At 39.7% G+C, this 5052-nt stretch overlaps 1 pseudogene; it reads right to left on the bottom strand.

Annotated features, from left to right (window-relative positions):
* Positions 1-560: 560 nt before the first annotated feature.
* On the bottom strand, positions 561-894 carry LOC114632541 (annotated as a pseudogene).
* Between the last annotated feature and the right edge of the window lie 4158 nt (positions 895-5052).

The following is a 5052-nucleotide window of genomic DNA, read 5'->3' on the forward strand; positions in this document are numbered from 1 at the left end:
CTTCCTCAATCACACCTACAACCAAAAAGGCTTTTGTGCTTCCTGCTTAGACACTGCCTGGGTCCCTGAGGTCCTGAGCACTGCTGGCCATGAGGAACTTTCATCCAGAATTTTCAGGTAAATCAGGAACAGAATTACAGCTCAGTGATGGCTCAGTGTCGCTTCCTTAAACAATAGTTTTTTTTTTTTTTTTTTTGTTTTTTTTTTTTTTTGTTTTTCGAGACAGGGTTTCTCTGTGTAGTCCTGGCTGTCCTGGAACTCACTCTGTAGACCAGGCTAGCCTCGAACTCTCGAACTCAGAAATCCGCCTGCCTCTGCCTCCCAAGTGCTGGGATTAAAGGTGTGCGCCACCACCGCCCGGCTAAACAATAGTTTTAAGTGTCAAACAAGCTCTGACGACTGACAGGCCATCTGTGTACCATAAACAAACCAAAACAGGATATTGTTAACTTTTCCTTTGTTTGCAAAATGTTAAGTAGGCTATCCAAGTGGAAAAACATGAAATGTGAGAATTCAAAGGATTTTTGCCAAAAAAGTAAACCAGTCCTCCACAAGTAAATTCATTCGTTTTGGGGCTGCAAGCCCATGTAGAGGGTGATCAGGCAGTAGATGGTCTCTCCCACTGTCAGAGTCATGGTGGTCCGGTAAAGCATTTGGTCGGGAAGGCCTCCTTTTAGGCACATCTTCGGCCTTCTGGAAGAACTTCTGCAGCTCTGGAACTTTGTTCTTTCCAGCATAATCATATGCTGTCACAGTGGAAGTCACTTTGGTCGATTTGGAAAATATGATAGGCGGTGCTTCCGTGGAAACCAGCTTTAACCACTGTGGAGTATAGGATTCAGAAGCCCGTGTCCTAGCCAACTTCTGCAGGAAACTGCTAAACTTGTAGTACATGTTTAAGGCCTGCTGCCCACCACTGTTGCCTGTGCAACTGCCCTAGAATGGGTGAAATTATTTTTTATTAGTTGCACTTATAATAGGGCCCTATGGATCCCAGGCCTGTCTTAAGCTCAAGTTCTAACTATAGACAACTTTAAACTTCTTCCTTTTATTACATTTTTTTTTTTACTTTTTTTCTTATAAAACATGTTCAGACCACAGGCTCCACTATGTCTTCTTCCAGTTTTGTACCCACAACTAACCTCATTTTATTTCAGAGTCAGTACTTATGCCATTTTTTTTCATAAAAGTAGAAAGCTCCCAGTGATATCAACCAAACACAGAACAGCAGGTTGCAATGAGACTAGGACTAACCTCTCATATAAAGGCTGAATGGGGCAACCCAGTAGGAAGTAAATGGTCTCATAGTGGGCAATAGAGTCAGGAAATGTTTCTATCACACTATTAGGAGTCCCATAAAACCTACAAGCTAAACAACTTCAGTATGTATACTGAAGGCTTAGTGCAGATCAATTCTGTGTCTGAGATTATTGCATCAGTCTCTGTGAGTCTCTATGTGCGCTGTTTTGTTGATTCTGTTGTCCATATTCTTGTGGTGTCCTTGAGCCTTCTGTCTACTACAATCCTTTTGTATCTTCTGAAGTATTCTGTGATCCAAGAATAATGTTTTCTTGTTGCTCTCTGCATCTGCTCACATCTTTTCCTGGTTAAAGCTTCTCTAGTGGCTAGTATGGTAGGGCCCAGTCTCTGAGTATAGCAGAATATTATTAGAAATCATTTCATTGTTTCATTTTTTGTTGGTATCACTTTCTTCTATCATAGGTCTTTAGGCTACCTAGAATCTTGTTTCTGGGCCAGCAGGCATTGCCAGGCATAGGTTTTCACTAGTGGTATGGGATTTATGTTCGATTAGTCATTGATTGGCCAGTCTACAACATCTGTGTCACTTTTACTTTGGCATACCTTGCATGTATGACAAATTTTAGGTTGACATTTTTGTGGCTACATTATAGGGTTCCATTCTCTGTACTTGAGGGTTTGACTAATTACATTAAATGGCCAGTTCAAGATTTGTATCCCCTGCTTCTTGCAATCTTCACTGGGGTCATACTTGTAGATTCCAGGAGGTTTCCATTGCTCTATGTTTCTGCCTCACATCTGTTAAGATTCTCAGTTCCTGTCTTCTCTCCCAGGATGTTCTCCCTTCATCAATCTTCCCCTACCTTATCCTTACTTTAATCATTCTCTCTTGCCCACAGGTGTAATCAATTTAACTTTATCTTTCCAGAATAATCCATATATACCCTTTGACCATTACTTAGCACTCAGCCTTTCTGAGGTCTGTGCCCATATTTTATTGGGTTCTGTATTTTTTCCATTCAATTCTACCAAGTTTAATAGCACAGTTGTTTTTTTAATTTATTTTTAAAATCAAATCATAATTTTTACTTATTCACACAGGGGTTATAAACACAAAAAGGCAGGACATGGGGAAGGGGATAACACCAGATCCTGGGTGTTCAAGGGGAGTATAGATATCTTTCATAACATGGTATTGGCTGGGTGAAATTTCAGGGGACAGATCCCTGTGACTCTATGATTCACTTGTCCTTATCTAAGTTGGTGTTATCCACAAAGGCTACCTATTTACAAGGTCTATGACTTCTCAGGCTGTTAAATTTCCACAAAAGCTGCCTGTTTATAATAGCTTATAGCCCTCTGTTTCAATGTTTTTCCACAGAGACCCAAGACTTTGTGTTAATATACATGTATGACAGGCCTATTGCTGATTTTAGGCCTATGGCCGATTTTAGGCTGTCAGTGTATAAGTAGGGCTACCCCTGACATCTCCTCCCTTCTCTAAGTATAGAAGGGCTATGGTGATTTTAATCTTGCAAAGGCAGGGATAGAGGCCTGACCTCCATGAATTGAAGGGGACTTTGTAATGTCTCCGGTCCCCATGTTGTTGTCCAGTGAGGCATGAGGGCCATACCTAAGTCGATGTCTTTTTCCTGGAGAGGGGATACTTTTGACATCAACCCCTATGCAGTCAGGCTTGTCTCTCAGGGAACTCAGAGAGATATTTTTAACTATTATTTATATTCCCTTGCAATGCTTATCCTCACAGCCTAAGCAAGAATTCAGATTGCCAGTCAGAGGGGGTTCTAGGTGGCCCCTCTCTGCCTGGTCTAGGGGTGGAAGTCCCCTCTTTTAGGTTGGGTGGAGATGGGTTTTAGGAACACCCTGGATAGAGTAACAGCCTCATCCTGAGTCTCGTCGTCCTCCATAGCTAACTTATGATAATGTATCTGAATAGGTTTTGCTACCAAGTTATTTATTTGTTGTTTCACAAAGTTAGCCAGCTTATTTTAAGGCCCAGGGACCAAAGAAAATCACCAAAAATAACCCAATTAATGGTCCCAAGATGGGAGGAAGTAGGGCTGACAACCATGGAGAGGTTGAAAACCAATTCTTGTACCAGCTCTCATCTTTCTCTTTCTGCCTTTTCTCAGGGTCTTCTCTGACCCATTTCAGGCTCTCTTTAACCATCCCTGTCTTATCTATGTAAAGGTAACATTCTTCTTTAAGGGCCATATACAGTCAAGAGCTGTACACATTCTTTTCTACTGTAAAAAAGTAAATCGAGTCCAATAAATTCCTTTGAAATTTTTGGAGGTCTCTTCAGACAGTGAAACAAGGAATTTTAAAAACAGAATAATTTTCTGTTTTGTAGACTAACTTCTTTTGTTCTTTATATATTTTGAATATTAGCTATCTGTCAGACATAGGACTAGTGAAGATCTTTTCCCATTGTTGGCACAGCAACTGTCTCACAAAATATTCCACCAAAATTTAACCAGTCTAGAAGAAATGCAGGCATGGTTGATGAAACAGAGACTGAGAGAATGGCTGACCAATAGCCAGCCCAACTGGAACCCCAACTCATGGGCAAACAACAGTTCCTAACAGTATTAATGATCCTCTGTTATGCTTGCAGACAAAGCATGTTGTCTTTTGAAAGGCTGCACCAAACAACTGACTCAGACAAATACTGACATTCTCATTCAAACATTGAATGGAGCTTTGAGACTCTAAAGAAGACATGGAGGAAGGATTGTGGGCTAGGAACTCCACAGGAAGACTTATAGATTCAATTAACCTGGACCATTGGATTATCAGAGTCTAATGCACCAACCAAAGGACATACTGGACTGGACCTAGGCCACACCCTGACATACCTAACAGATGTGCAACTTGGTCTTTAATTGGAATAGGGTTTTCCCAAAAGCTAGCCTGCACTTGAGATATATTGTTATAGTTGGGCTCCATAAATGGCTTCAATTGGATAGGAAAAAGTGAACTTTGCAAAGACTTGAACTGCTAGGGTAAAGGACAATCAGGGTGACATATACCCAGCATAGGAGAAGAGAAGAGTGGTCATATGTTGAGGATTGTGAGAGGAGGTGACCAGGAGGGGGATAGTGACTGGGATATAAAGTGAGTAAGTAAAAAATAAGTAAATTAAAAGGACATAGATACAATCTATGTCTAGGACTCTTTCTAGTTTAAGACAAAGTGGGAAGATAAAAATGTAAATCAGATTCAAATCCTAAGCTATTCTCAATTTCCTGCTATTCACCAGCATGTTTTCTTTGTATCCAGTGCCACTTTGCAATTTCTATTCCATTTCATTACATAAAAATAAGTGTGTAATACTTTCTAAGTATTAATTAAAATATTGCTTAGAAGTCAATACTCAATTATCCAACTATTTCATAAATACTAAATGTATTATTTCAATCTTAGATTTATTGACATGAATTTAAATGAGATGCAATTAGTTTACATCTCTTAATTGCAGAAGCCTTTAATTTTTCTCTATTTACTTGCAATTAATGCACTGATAGAGAGGAGAATCCTTCACCATGCATTCTGAAGTACTTCCTACATTTTTGTTACTGCTCATGCTGTCTTTTATGGTTGTCTTAGATGATTTCCCCTTTGATATGAAACAGATAAGATAGGTTAATGTGCTTTCTAATTATTTTAATTTTTGTTTACATTTTGATATCATATTCCTCTACCTCTTCTCCTCCCAGGACTTCTCTCTCATCTCTCCTCCATCCATGCTCCCAACTTATCTTTCTCTTC

Source organism: Grammomys surdaster, unplaced genomic scaffold, assembly GCF_004785775.1.
Source record: "Grammomys surdaster isolate TR1022 unplaced genomic scaffold, NIH_TR_1.0 373, whole genome shotgun sequence".
Lineage (NCBI taxonomy): Eukaryota > Metazoa > Chordata > Mammalia > Rodentia > Muridae > Grammomys > Grammomys surdaster.